Genomic DNA, 15869 nt, shown 5'->3' with positions numbered 1-15869 from the left:
CCGACGGGCGGGTTGTGCCGATTACGCCTGGCAGATTTCGGTTCATGACCACCGGTACATATTCTCGCAGTTCGTCATCATATTCTCCTACACATGACTCAGACAGTTCGTCATCAGACGAGATCAGTAAGGAGGAGGATTTCGCTAATGAAATAAAAGAGATCACTAAGGAGAAATTCCAACCTGCTATAGATAATAAAAACAACCACAATAATAAAAAGTCCTTAATTATTAAAAAGGAACATGACCATTCGATCCGTAACCACCCTTATTGTATTAAACCCACTGAGGCAACGGGTACCTCAAAACCCCAACCAAAAATAAAATACACTGCCAGAATGTCTGTCGGACCATGTGCACATAAACAATTGGCAGAGAGAACCAAATGGGAAGAAGTTTATGATAATTCTGAATAAACGACCTCGCAACCATAAATCTTCCATGCGCTATTTTATTGCTTATGTGTGCTACTCTATCTTGTTATGTAAAATAAGCATATGTAAAATATCAGTATTGTATGGTATTGTATTATTTTGGTTTATTAATAATAAATGCATGGAATGATTATTTGTATTATTACTACTTCTTATTATTATTATTACATAATAATGTAGTAACTCGCTATAATTTTTCATAGTGGAATATTATTAGGATTTTAGTAGTTAATTCCTTGTACTAGCTATTCTGTATGAACTTAACGGGTAGGTAATACCCTAGAAATAATTATAAAATGCTAATAAGAAGAAAAGGCATTTATAATAATTGGTTCATATTATTAATATGCTACGATTAACTATTGACAACTCATTTTACCTATAATATTCTATATGATTAAATTATATCTGTTGTGTTTATTGAAGAAACATGTCTCAAATGTCGGATGCTGAGTTTGAGCAACTAGTCGAGAAACGTGTGAATGAAAGAATTGCTGCAACCGAGGCAGCAAAAGCAACAGCCGAAACAGCAGCCAAAGCAGCAGCCGTAAACACAAATTCACGAAACGGATACTCATACAAAACTTTTCAAGGATGCAAACCACAGACGTTTAGTGGAACTGAGGGACCAGTCGGTCTAACCCGATGGTTTGAAAAGATGGAGTCCGTTTTCAAAATCAGTAATTGTGCAAACGGAGACAAGTCAAAGTATGCTTTGTGCACGTTGCAAGATGGTGCACTTACTTGGTGGAACAATTATGCTAAAGCAGAAGGAATAGATACGGCATATGATATCTCTTGGGAAGAACTGAAAAAGATGCTAATCGAGGAGTACTGTCCTCGAAATGAGATCAGAAAAATGGAATCTGAGTTACGTAATCTGAAGGTTATCGGCGCGAATCTCAATAACTATGAAAAGCGTTTCATGGAACTAGCCTTGTTGTGTCCCGAATTGGTGCCAAATGAGAAACGAAAGATAGAAATGTGTATTGACGGTTTATCGATCAATATCAAAGGAAATGTTACATCGTCCAAACCGAATACGATGCAGGAAGCCATGACAATGGCACACCAACTCATGGACCAGATCATAGAGAGTTCGATTAAGGTACCAATTACCGAAGTCAACACAACTGAAGGAAAGAGGAAATGGAAAGAGTATAAGGGCAAAAGTACTCACCTGAAGAAACAAGAAACTTTTAAAGGTAAACAAGATGGGGCAACTGCAAGTCCAAACTATAAGGGACCCCATCCATTCTGCAAAAGATGTTACACACATCATGCAGGTTATTGCCAAGTGGTCTGTGATAAGTGCAACAAGAAAGGACATGTGGCGAAAGATTGTTATGCCACCATTTCTGAAGTAAAGACAAAACTGACCGATGCCAAGAAATGTTTTGGATGCGGGAAGTCTGATCACTTTATAAATCAATGCCCAGATAAGGAAAAGAAAAAAGAACCCGCACGTGGGAGGGCATTTAATGTTAGTACCAGTGAAGCACGTGAGGATCCTAATCTTGTCACGGGTACGTTTACCGTTAATAATCAACTAGCTTCTATTATGTTTGATACGGGTGCTGATAGAAGTTATATGTGTAAAGACTTTAGTTCTAAACTAAAATGTGCATCATTACCTCTAGACGATAAATATACTATAGAATTAGCTAATGGTAAACTGATAAAAGCCGATAAAATTTGCCATGGTTGCGAAATGAATCTCGCTGGTGAAACCTTCAAAATCGATTTAATACCCGTAGAATTAGGAAGTTTTGACGTAATCGTTGGCATGGACTGGATGTCCAAAACAAGAGCGGAAGTTGTTTGCGCTGAGAAAGCAATCCGCATCCCTCGAAAGGATGAAACGTCATTAATGATTTATGGGGAGAAGAGCAACTCAAAGCTGAACTTTATCAGCTGTATGAAGGCCCAGAAACTTATAAGAAAAGGTTGTTATGCTATTCTGGCACACATAAAGAAGATCGATACTGAAGAAAGAAGCATTAATGACATGCCGGTTGTAAAAGAATATCCCGGAGTATTTCCAGAAGAATTACCGGGGCTACCTCCACACAGATGTGTAGAATTCTAGATTGATCTCATACCAGGAGCTGCACCTGTAGCCCGATCTCCATATAGACTTACACCTTCAGAAATGCAAGAATTACAAGACCAGTTGCAAGAATTATCGGTTCGTAGATTTATTCGTCCTAGTTTTTCACCTTGGGGTGCTCCTATTCTGTTCGTCAAGAAGAAGGATGGATCTATGAGAATGTGCATAGATTACCGAGAATTAAACAAATTAACGATCAAGAATCGGTACCCATTACCGAGGATTGATGATTTGTTTGATCAATTGCAAGGATCAAGTGTTTATTCTAAGATTGATCTACGCTCCGGATATCATCAGCTGAGAGTGAAGGAAGAAGATGTTCCTAAAACCGCGTTCAGAACCCGTTACGGTCACTATGAGTTTCTAGTCATGCCTTTTGGATTAACTAATGCTCCAGCAGTATTCATGGATCTAATGAATCGCATCTGTAGACCGTATTTAGACAAATTTGTCATTGTTTTTATCGACGACATATTGATTTACTCGAAGAACAAGGAAGAACATGAGCAACACTTAAGACTGGTACTGGAGATACTCAAGAAAGAAGAATTGTACGCAAAATTTTCGAAGTGTGATTTCTGGTTACAAGAAGTACAATTTTTGGGCCATGTTGTCAGTAAACATGAAATTAAAGTTGACCCCGCCAAGATCGAAGCCATTAGTAAATGGGAAACCCCGAAGACTCCAACACAAATTCGCCAATTCTTAGGTCTTGCTGGTTACTACCGAAGATTCATTCAAGATTTCTCTAGAATCGCCAAACCCTTAACTGCATTGACTCAAAAGAGAATGAAGTATGATTGGTCCACGGAACAGGAATCCTCATTCCAGTTATTAAAGAAGAAGTTAACGTCTGCACCCATTTTGTCATTACCGGAAGGAAATGATGATTTCGTGATCTATTGTGACGCTTCGCGCCAAGGTTTAGGATGTGTATTAATGCAACGCACAAAAGTTATCGCATATGCCTCACGACACCTAAAAAATCATGAAAAGAACTATACGATGCACGATTTAGAACTTGGAGCAGTAGTTTTTGCACTCAAAATATGGAGACACTATCTATATGGCACCAAGTGTACAGTGTACACCGACCATAAGAGTCTTCAGCATATTTTTGATCAAAAACAACTCAATATGAGGCAACGTCGCTGGGTAGAGTTGTTAAACGATTACGATTGTGAAATCCGTTACCACCCCGGAAAGGCTAATGTTGTAGATGATGCCCTAAGTCGAAAAGAAAGAGTAAAACCTCCTAGGGTCCGAGCATTGAATATTACAATTCGTACTGATCTCACAAAGCAAATTCAAGCAGCACAGTTAGAAGCTTTAAAAGAAGAAAACGAAAAAGGCGAAATAAGCAAAGGGTTAGAAAAACAACTTGAAGAAAAAGCCGATGGAACCCTGTATTTTGCTGGTAGGATATGGGTACCAAAATATGGTAACCTAAGGCAACTAGTACTGGATGAAGCACACAAAACGAGGTACTCAATTCACCCAGGAAACGGAAAAATGTACCACGATCTCAAGAAGTTTTATTGGTGGCCTAATATGAAAACAGAAATTGCTACTTATGTAAGCAAATGTTTAACGTGTGCAAAGGTCAAACCTGAGCACCAAAAGCCATCAGGATTACTGCAACAACCAGAAATTCCGCATTGGAAATGGGAAAGAATAACTATGGATTTCATTACGAAATTGCCAAGGACTGCAAGTAGTCATGATACTATTTGGGTGATAGTTGATCGTCTAACTAAATCAGCTCACTTTCTACCAATAAAGGAGACAGACAGTATGGAGAAATTAGCACGCCTATATTTAAAGGAAGTAGTTTCCAGGCATGGTGTACCCATCTCTATCATATCTGATCGCGACACCCGATTCACATCACGTTTCTGGCAGTCATTACAAAAAGCATTGGGAACTCGATTAGATATGAGCACCGCTTATCACCCACAGACAGATGGTCAAAGTGAAAGAACAATACAAACATTGGAAGACATGTTACGGGCATGCGTGATTGACTTTGGAACCAGTTGGGATCGACACTTACCGTTGGCAGAATTTTCATACAATAACAGCTATCATACGAGCATCAACGCAGCGCCATTTGAAGCACTTTACGGTAGAAAGTGCAGATCTCCTATCTGTTGGAGTGAAGTAGGAGAAAGACAACTTACTGGACCAGAAATTATTCATGAAACCACCGAAAAGATCATTCAAATACAACAGCGATTGAAAACGGCCATGAGTTGAAAACGGCCATGAGTCGCCAAAAGAGTTATGCTGATGTAAGAAGAAAACCGCTAGAATTTCAAGTGGGCGACAAAGTCATGTTGAAAGTGTCACCCTGGAAAGGCGTAGTACGATTCGGTAAACGAGGAAAGTTAAGTCCTAGGTACGTAGGACCCTTTGAAATCACCGAAAGAATTGGAGCAGTTGCTTATCGATTAAAGCTACTGCAAGAACTTAGTAGTGTTCACGACACATTTCACGTGTCAAATTTGAAGAAATGTTTAGCTGAAGAGGATGTCGTAATTCCTCTTGACGAAATACGAATCAATGATAAACTCCATTTTGTCGAAGAACCTGTTGAAATCATGGACCGTGAGGTCAAACAATTAAAACAAAGCAAAATACCGATAGTTAGAGTTCGTTGGAACGCTAGACGAGGACCCGAGTTTACTTGGGAACGTGAAGATCAAATGAAGCAAAAGTATCCACATTTGTTCACTAATATCGCTCATAAAACAGGTACTACTCAAAATTTCGGGACGAAATTTTCTTTAATGGGGGGGGGGGGGTACTGTGATGACCCAGAAAAATGACATTAATAAATTAATTACAGGATAAAATGTTTCCGACACGTTAAGTAAACTCATTATTAAAACGTATCTATATATATAAGTAGTTTCGAATATAATTAATAAACGATAGTAACAACCGTTTATCATTTTGATTGTTATTAATCAAGTTTAATATAAACTTATGAAGATTTAAAAATAATGTAGTTCCAAGAAGATATTATGTAAATTATAGATTTGTTAAAAATACATTAAATAATTTATTTTGAAATTTTTTTATGTACTCCGTATATCTGATTTGGGACTGAAAATAATTACCGTTTTATTCTTGATTTCTTTCCGTAAGTAACACTTACCAACTATTATGTTTACTTATTTATAATTCATGTTAATCATTGTGACTAGTATATACACTTGTTAAACATCTTCGATAATCACCCGTGTTCATTATTTGGCATGTGAATCCATTATTAGTCACAAGATCATTTATGTTGGATTAATTAATTAATATTAGTAATATACAATGGAAAGTACAAAGAGTGGAAGGATGCAGACAATAAAGTTAGGTTAGGCTATAGTCACGGAATTACTTATTTATGTCATGACAACAATAATAACAACAAAATATAAAAAGTATGATAGATCTATCTTTATATACATCACTAAACTAGTCAACAACTAGTTAGACACATTTCTTTTTACCAACTTTTTATATGTGAATCTTTTTAATTACGTATTTATTTGAAAATAACAATATAGAAGTATTGTTTTTATTAAAGGTTCTTATTCATAAAGTTGGTTATATGGATCAATAATTTTTATTAAAAAAACCTACTTCATAAAATGTTTTGTGATTATGGTCAACTAATTTACAATTGGTTTCTAGAAATAATCATATACGGAGTACTAGTTGTTTTAAATTCCATATTATAGTTTTGTAATTAATTAAATAACAAGTACACTATTTTTATTTGTTCGGTCACATCAATTAATCTAAATTCATATGAATTCTGTAGTTAGTCTTCCACTGGGTCCATGTATCACGAGATCACTAAACAAAATTTGTGGGAGCTAATTGTTAAACATGTTGGAAATATATCTATCTATATATAATATATCATTAGGCTAAACATAACACATATCCATCTACATATATTACTCCGTATTAAATTTCATCTATGCAAGCCAACACACACAAATTCATATATCTATATTTCATATTATTTTACTTACATCCGTCTCGCAAAGACACACATAAATATATCTATGAATAAATTATAGTAGAGTCTCAAAATTTGAAGTATGGAATGGTAACGAGTTATTCACGGGTATTTTTATATCGGGTTTCAAATCGGTTTAAAGCTAAGGAAATCGTGGGTATTGTTTGGGGGTATTGTTTGTGAATCCAAGACCAATCGTACAGTCGTCTACTATCATTACGTCTACGCAATTTACCTACAATATTGAATCTCAATATTGAACAGTGAGTTATAGTCTCCCTTTTTAAATACTTTAAATATTTTTGGGCTGAGAATACATGCAATTTATTTTAAACGCGATAAGACACAAGTACATACTAAATTCTACACTGAGTTAAACCGAAAATCCCTTAGCTTTGGTAACTAGTAGCTGCCAGTACATAGGATATGGACTGGTGGGCGCGAATAATTGTATATGGATCCATAGGGCTTGACATCCCCGTCCGAGCTAGAGCACTAGCCTTTTAACGGACGTATGTTATTTGAGTTTATGACACGTTGGTTTGCGTGTATTAAAACGAATAGGGTAATTATCATTATAGCGTTAAGTTTAGTTACCAGGGTGCTCTGTTACGTAGAATCTATTGATAAACTTTTGATGAAATCTTGTGGTCTATCTTTATATATGTTTATAACTCGAGCAATTAAACCTATAACTCACCAACATTCGTGTTGACTTTTTAGCATGTTTTATTCTCAGGTCCTTAGAATGCTTCCACTGTGATGTGCTTGTTGCCTGCATGGAGTCTCTCATGCTTTGTACAAAGTTTATTGCATTCAAAATAAAACTGCGTTGTGTAATAAATAATTGGACTGTGAAGTCAACCTGTAAATTTAAGACTTATGTATTTTGGGGTTTTGCTTATACCTAAGTACTCGCCCACATGTTTATAACTTTCTATGTTTAGAAAGTCACTTATTTTAATGAATGCAATATTTTATCAAAACGTATCATATAGAGGTCAAAACCTCACTGTGGAATCAATGATTAACGTGCTGCGTCAATAGAGATTTTGACGGGTCGTTACAATTACACCAGGTTATCGACTGCGTGTAACCAAAGGTTTTAATACTTTGTTATCAATTATTCCAAGTGTCCTTGTACATAATTTCACCCCTGTTTTAATAATTCCATAGACTATTAATCAATTCCCGTGTCCGGTTAAATGAACGATTATTCGTACATATAAATATCCCGCTCATCGTGTCTGATCGAGTGTATATGGTTATTTATAGGGACGTCCAATTGTAAATCTTTATATTAAAATTAACAAACTATCATTTAGTTAAACAAATATAAAGCCCATTAATTGCCCATAGTCTAATTTCCACAAGTGTCGTTCTTTTGTCCAAACCCCAATTATGGTACAAAGCCCAATTACCCAATTTTAATAATTAGCACAACATCATGATTACTTCGGCATTAAATAAGCATAATAATAATTTAGCTACGAGACATTAAATTAAAAAGGTTGAACATAACTTACAATGATTAAAAATAGCGTAGCGTTACACGGACAGAATTTCGACTTACACCCTTACAACATTCGCTAACATACCCTTATTATTAGAATTAAAAATTAAAATTAAAATTAATATATATATATATATATATATATATATATATATATATATATATATATATATATATATATATTACGTATGAATGAGGAGAAGAAAAAGATATATAAAACTCGTCGAATTCGCTGGCTTTTATAGGCAGTTTCAGAATTTGGGGCTCCGCGAGTCGCGGTATATTTCCCCTTCAAACTCCGCAAGTCGCGGAGTTTGCTTTTACAGCTCATCCCTTTTTGGATCTTCTTTGCCGACGGTTTTAATATATAAATATAATATATATAATTTATATAATTAATTATATATTATATTATATTTATATACATAGTTAACTTGTAATTTTTAGTCCGTTGCGTGGAGCGTTGAGAGTTGACTCTGGTCCCGGTTTCGGATTTTCGAACGTCCTTGCGTACAATTTAATAACTTGTACTTTGCGTTTTGAATCTTGTACTCTTGTAATTTTTAGACGTTTCTTATCAATAATTGGAACCACTTTGATTGTATTTTGTACTTTTGAGCTTTTTGGTAATTTGCGTGTCATAAATATAAAGTGCGAGTATCCTCATCAAATTATCCTTATACCCGAAGTCAAATATTCCAACTAATTGGGGACTTAAATTGTAACAAGGTTTTAATACTTTGTTTAATAATTACTGTGATGACCCAGAAAAATGACATTAATAAATTAATTACAGAATAAAATGTTTCCGACACGTTAAGTAAACTCATTATTAAAACGTATCTATATATATATATATATATAAGTAGTTTCGAATATAATTAATAAACGATAGTAACAACCGTTTATCATTTTGATTGTTATTAATCAAGTTTAATATAAACTTATGAAGATTTAAAAATAATGTAGTTCCAAGAAGATATTATGTAAATTATAGATTTGTTAAAAATACATTAAATAATTTATTTTGAAATTTTTTTATGTACTCCGTATATCTGATTTGGGACTGAAAATAATTACCGTTTTATTCTCGATTTCTTTCCGTAAGTAACACTTACCAACTATTATGTTTACTTATTTATAATTCATGTTAATCATTGTGACTAGTATATACACTTGTTAAACATCTTCGATAATCACCCGTGTTCATTATTTGGCATGTGAATCCATTATTAGTCACAAGATCATTTATGTTGGATTAATTAATTAATATTAGTAATATACAATGGAAAGTACAAAGAGTGGAAGGATGCAGACAATAAAGTCAGGTTAGGCTATAGTCACGGAATTACTTATTTATGTCATGACAACAATAATAACAACAAAATATAAAAAGTATGATAGATCTATCTTTATATACATCACTAAACTAGTCAACAACTAGTTAGACACATTTCTTTTTACCAACTTTTTATATGTGAATCTTTTTAATTACGTATTTATTTGAAAATAACAATATAGAAGTATTGTTTTTATTAAAGGTTCTTATTCATAAAGTTGGTTATATGGATCAATAATTTTAATTAAAACTACCTACTTCATAAAATGTTTTGTGATTATGGTCAACTAATTTGCAATTGGTTTCTAGAGATAATCATATACGGAGTACTAGTTGTTTTAAATTCCATATTATAGTTTTGTAACTAATTAAATAACAAGTACACTATTTTTATTTGTTCGGTCACATCAATTAATCTAAATTCATATGAATTCTGTAGTTAGTCTTCCACTGGGTCCATGTATCACGAGATCACTAAACAAAATTTGTGAGAGCTAGTTGTTAAACATGTTGGAAATATATCTATCTATATATAATATATCATTAGGCTAAACATAACACATATCCATCTACATATATTACTCCGTATTAAATTTCATCTATGCAAGCCAACACACACAAATTCATATATCTATATTTCATATTATTTTACTTACATCCGTCTCGCAAAGACACACATAAATATATCTATGAATAAATTATAGTAGAGTCTCAAAATTTGAAGTATGGAATGGTAACGAGTTATTCACGGGTATTTTTATATCGGGTTTCAAATCGGTTTAAAGCTAAGGAAATCGTGGGTATTGTTTAGGGGTATTGTTTGTGAATCCAAGACCAATCGTACAGTCGTCTACTATCATTACATCTACGCAATTTACCTACAATATTGAATCTCAATATTGAACAGTGAGTTATATTCTCCCTTTTTAAATACTATAAATATTTTTGGGCTGAGAATACATGCAATTTATTTTAAACGCGATAAGACACAAGTACATACTAAATTCTACACTAAGTTAAACCGAAAATCCCTTAGCTTTGGTAACTAGTAGCTGCCAGTACATAGGATATGGACTAGTGGGTGCGAATAATTGTATATGGATCCATAGGGCTTGACATCCCCGTCCGAGCTAGAGCACTAGCCTTTTAACGGACCTATGTTATTTGAGTTTATGACACGTTGGTTTGCGTGTATTAAAACGAATAGGGTAATTATCATTATAGCGTTAAGTTTAGTTACCAGGGTGCTTTGTTACGTAGAATCTATTGATAAACTTTTGATGAAATCTTGTGGTCTATCTTTATATATGTTTATAACTCGAGCAATTAAACCTATAACTCACCAACATTCGTGTTGACTTTTTAGCATGTTTTATTCTCAGGTCCTTAGAATGCTTCCGCTGTGATGTGCTTGTTGCCTGCATGGTGTCTCTCATGCTTTGTACAAAGTTTATTGCATTCAAAATAAAACTGCGTTGTGTAATAAATAATTGGACTGTGAAGTCAACCTGTAAATTTAAGACTTATGTATTTTGGGGTTTTGCTTATACCTAAGTACTCGCCCACATGTTTATAACTTTCTATGTTTAGAAAGTCACTTATTTTAATGAATGCAATATTTTATCAAAACGTATCATATAGAGGTCAAAACCTCACTGTGGAATCAATGATTAACGTGCTGCGTCAATAGAGATTTTGACGGGTCGTTACAGTTGGTATCCGAGCTTGAGGTCATAGGGAACCAGAAATTACATTAGTGTGTTTAACTGATAATTGTTAGGATGCATTAGTGAGTCTGGACTATGACCATATATGTTTTTACTGATTTTTGCTTATTATTTGGTCAAAAACATTATATGTGATATATTTATATGCTAATGTAATTGTTGTTTCAATTATGTGATAGATGACTTCCTCTAATCCTATCATTTTGTACGACTCGGAATCGGACACTGAATCTATTCTATCCACAACTGAAAAGGGCGTTCCAATACCTATTAAAGAAGAAATTGTGTTAGCCGGGGAATCTCAACTCCCGGTAAACCCAGAGGAGGTTCCAGCTCCACCCAGCTTTAGTTTTCCGGAGCCACAGTATCGTTGGCATGGACCCATGATCCCTGGAGTAAACGAGGATCGTCCATTTCTAAACAAATATGGACATTGGTCCAGATATACCGCCGACGGGCGGGTTGTGCCGATTACGCCTGGCAGATTTCGGTTCATGACCACCGGTACATATTCTCGCAGTTCGTCATCATATTCTCCTACACATGACTCAGACAGTTCGTCATCAGACGAGATCAGTAAGGAGGAGGATTTCGCTAATGAAATAAAAGAGATCACTAAGGAGAAATTCCAACCTGCTATAGATAATAAAAACAACCACAATAATAAAAAGTCCTTAATTATTAAAAAGGAACATGACCATTCGATCCGTAACCACCCTTATTGTATTAAACCCACTGAGGCAACGGGTACCTCAAAACCCCAACCAAAAATAAAATACACTGCCAGAATGTCTGTCGGATCATGTGCACACAAACAATTGGCAGAGAGAACCAAATGGGAAGAAATTTATGATAATTCTGAATAAACGACCTCGCAACCATAAATCTTCCATGCGCTATTTTATTGCTTATGTGTGCTACTCTATCTTGTTATGTAAAATAAGCATATGTAAAATATCAGTATTGTATGGTATTGTATTATTTTGGTTTATTAATAATAAATGCATGGAATGATTATTTGTATTATTACTACTTCTTATTATTATTATTACATAATAATGTAGTAACTCGCTATAATTTTTCATAGTGGAATATTATTAGGATTTTAGTAGTTAATTCCTTGTACTAGCTATTCTGTATGAACTTAACGGGTAGGTAATACCCTAGAAATAATTATAAAATGCTAATAAGAAGAAAAGGCATTTATAATAATTGGTTCATATTATTAATATGCTACGATTAACTATTGACAACTCATTTTACCTATAATATTCTATATGATTAAATTATATCTGTTGTGTTTATTGAAGAAACATGTCTCAAATGTCGGATGCTGAGTTTGAGCAACTAGTCGAGAAACGTGTGAATGAAAGAATTGCTGCAACCGAGGCAGCAAAAGCAACAGCCGAAGCAGCAGCCAAAGCAGCAGCCGTAAACACAAATTCACGAAACGGATGCTCATACAAAACTTTTCAAGGATGCAAACCACAGACGTTTAGTGGAACTGAGGGACCAGTCGGTCTAACCCGATGGTTTGAAAAGATGGAGTCCGTTTTCAAAATCAGTAATTGTGCAAACGGAGACAAGTCAAAGTATGCTTCGTACACGTTGCAAGATGGTGCACTTACTTGGTGGAACAATTATGCTAAAGTAGAAGGAATAGATACGGCATATGATATCTCTTGGGAAGAACTGAAAAAGATGCTAATCGAGGAGTACTGTCCTCGAAATGAGATCAGAAAAATGGAATCTGAGTTACGTAATCTGAAGGTTATCGGCGCGAATCTCAATAACTATGAAAAGCGTTTCATGGAACTAGCCTTGTTGTGTCCTGAATTGGTGCCAAATGAGAAACGAAAGATAGAAATGTGTATTGACGGTTTATCGATCAATATCAAAGGAAATGTTACATCGTCCAAACCGAATACGATGCAGGAAGCCATGACAATGGCACACCAACTCATGGACCAGATCATAGAGAGTTCGATTAAGGCACCAATTACCGAAGTCAACACAACTGAAGGAAAGAGGAAATGGAAAGACTATAAGGGCAAAAGTACTCACCTGAAGAAACAAGAAACTTTTAAAGGTAAACAAGATGGGGCAACTGCAAGTCCAAACTATAAGGGACCCCATCCATTCTGCAAAAGATGTTACACACATCATGCAGGTTATTGCCAAGTGGTCTGTGATAAGTGCAACAAGAAAGGACATGTGGCGAAAGATTGTTATGCCACCATTTCTGAAGTAAAGACAAAACTGACCGATGCCAAGAAATGTTTTGGATGCGGGAAGTCTGGTCACTTTATAAATCAATGCCCAGATAAGGAAAAGAACAAAGAACCCGCACGTGGGAGGGCATTTAATGTTAGTACCAGTGAAGCACGTGAGGATCCTAATCTTGTCACGGGTACGTTTACCGTTAATAATCAACTAGCTTCTATTATGTTTGATACGGGTGCTGATAGAAGTTATATGTGTAAAGACTTTAGTTCTAAACTAAAATGTGCATCATTACCTCTAGACGATAAATATACTATAGAATTAGCTAATGGTAAACTGATAAAAGCCGATAAATTTACCATGGTTGCGAAATGAATCTCGCTGGTGAAACCTTAAAAATCGATTTAATACCCGTAGAATTAGGAAGTTTTGACGTAATCGTTGGCATGGACTGGATGTCCAAAACAAGAGCGGAAGTTGTTTGCGCTGAGAAAGCAATCCGCATCCCTCGAAAGGATGAAACGTCATTAATGATTTATGGGGAGAAGAGCAACTCAAAGCTGAACTTTATCAGCTGTATGAAGGCCCAGAAACTTATAAGAAAAGGTTGTTATGCTATTCTGGCACACATAAAGAAGATCGATACTGAAGAAAGAAGCATTAATGACATGCCGGTTGTAAAAGAATATCCCGGAGTATTTCCAGAAGAATTACCGGGGCTACCTCCACACAGATGTGTAGAATTCCAGATTGATCTCATACCAGGAGCTGCACCTGTAGCCCGATCTCCATATAGACTTACACCTTCAGAAATGCAAGAATTACAAGACCAGTTGCAAGAATTATCGGTTCGTGGATTTATTCGTCCTAGTTTTTCACCTTGGGGTGCTCCTATTCTGTTCGTCAAGAAGAAGGATGGATCTATGAGAATGTGCATAGATTACCGAGAATTAAACAAATTAATGATCAAGAATCGGTACCCATTACCGAGGATTGATGATTTGTTTGATCAATTGCAAGGATCAAGTGTTTATTCTAAGATTGATCTACGCTCCGGATATCATCAGCTGAGAGTGAAGGAAGAAGATGTTCCTAAAACCGCGTTCAGAACCCGTTACGGTCACTATGAGTTTCTAGTCATGCCTTTTGGATTAACTAATGCTCCAGCAGTATTCATGGATCTAATGAATCGCATCTGTAGACCGTATTTAGACAAATTTGTCATTGTTTTTATCGACGACATATTGATTTACTCGAAGAACAAGGAAGAACATGAGCAACACTTAAGACTGGTACTGGAGATACTCAAGAAAGAAGAATTGTACGCAAAATTTTCGAAGTGTGATTTTTGGTTACAAGAAGTACAATTTTTGGGCCATGTTGTCAGTAAACATGGAATTAAAGTTGACCCCGCCAAGATCGAAGCCATTAGTAAATGGGAAACCCCGAAGACTCCAACACAAATTCGCCAATTCTTAGGTCTTGCTGGTTACTACCGAAGATTCATTCAAGATTTCTCTAGAATCGCCAAACCCTTAACTGCATTGACTCAAAAGAGAATGAAGTATGATTGGTCCACGGAACAGGAATCCTCATTCCAGTTATTAAAGAAGAAGTTAACGTCTGCACCCATTTTGTCATTACCGGAAGGAAATGATGATTTCGTGATCTATTGTGACGCTTCGCGCCAAGGTTTAGGATGTGTATTAATGCAACGCACAAAAGTTATCGCATATGCCTCACGACACCTAAAAAATCATGAAAAGAACTATACGATGCACGATTTAGAACTTGGAGCAGTAGTTTTTGCACTCAAAATATGGAGACACTATCTATATTGCACCAAGTGTACAATGTACACCGACCATAAGAGTCTTCAGCATATTTTTGATCAAAAACAACTCAATATGAGGCAACGTCGCTGGGTAGAGTTGTTAAACGATTACGATTGTGAAATCCGTTACCACCCCGGAAAGGCTAATGTTGTAGATGATGCCCTAAGTCGAAAAGAAAGAGTAAAACCTCTTAGGGTCCGAGCATTGAATATTACAATTCGTACTGATCTCACAAAGCAAATTCAAGCAGCACAGTTAGAAGCTTTAAAAGAAGAAAACGAAAAAGGCGAAATAAGCAAAGGGTTAGAAAAACAACTTGAAGAAAAAGCCGATGGAACCCTGTATTTTGCTGGTAGGATATGGGTACCAAAATATGGTAACCTAAGGCAACTAGTACTGGATGAAGCACACAAAACGAGGTACTCAATTCACCCAGGAAACGGAAAAATGTACCACGATCTCAAGAAGTTTTATTGGTGGCCTAATATGAAAACAGAAATTGCTACTTATGTAAGCAAATGTTTAACGTGTGCAAAGGTCAAAGCTGAGCACCAAAAGCCATCAGGATTACTGCAACAACCAGAAATTACGCATTGGAAATGGGAAAGAATAACAATGGATTTCATTACGAAATTGCCAAGGACTGCAAGTAGTCATGATACTA

Source organism: Rutidosis leptorrhynchoides, chromosome 1, assembly GCF_046630445.1.
Source record: "Rutidosis leptorrhynchoides isolate AG116_Rl617_1_P2 chromosome 1, CSIRO_AGI_Rlap_v1, whole genome shotgun sequence".
NCBI lineage: Eukaryota > Viridiplantae > Streptophyta > Magnoliopsida > Asterales > Asteraceae > Rutidosis > Rutidosis leptorrhynchoides.
Note: the sequence above shows the minus strand (reverse complement) of the source record.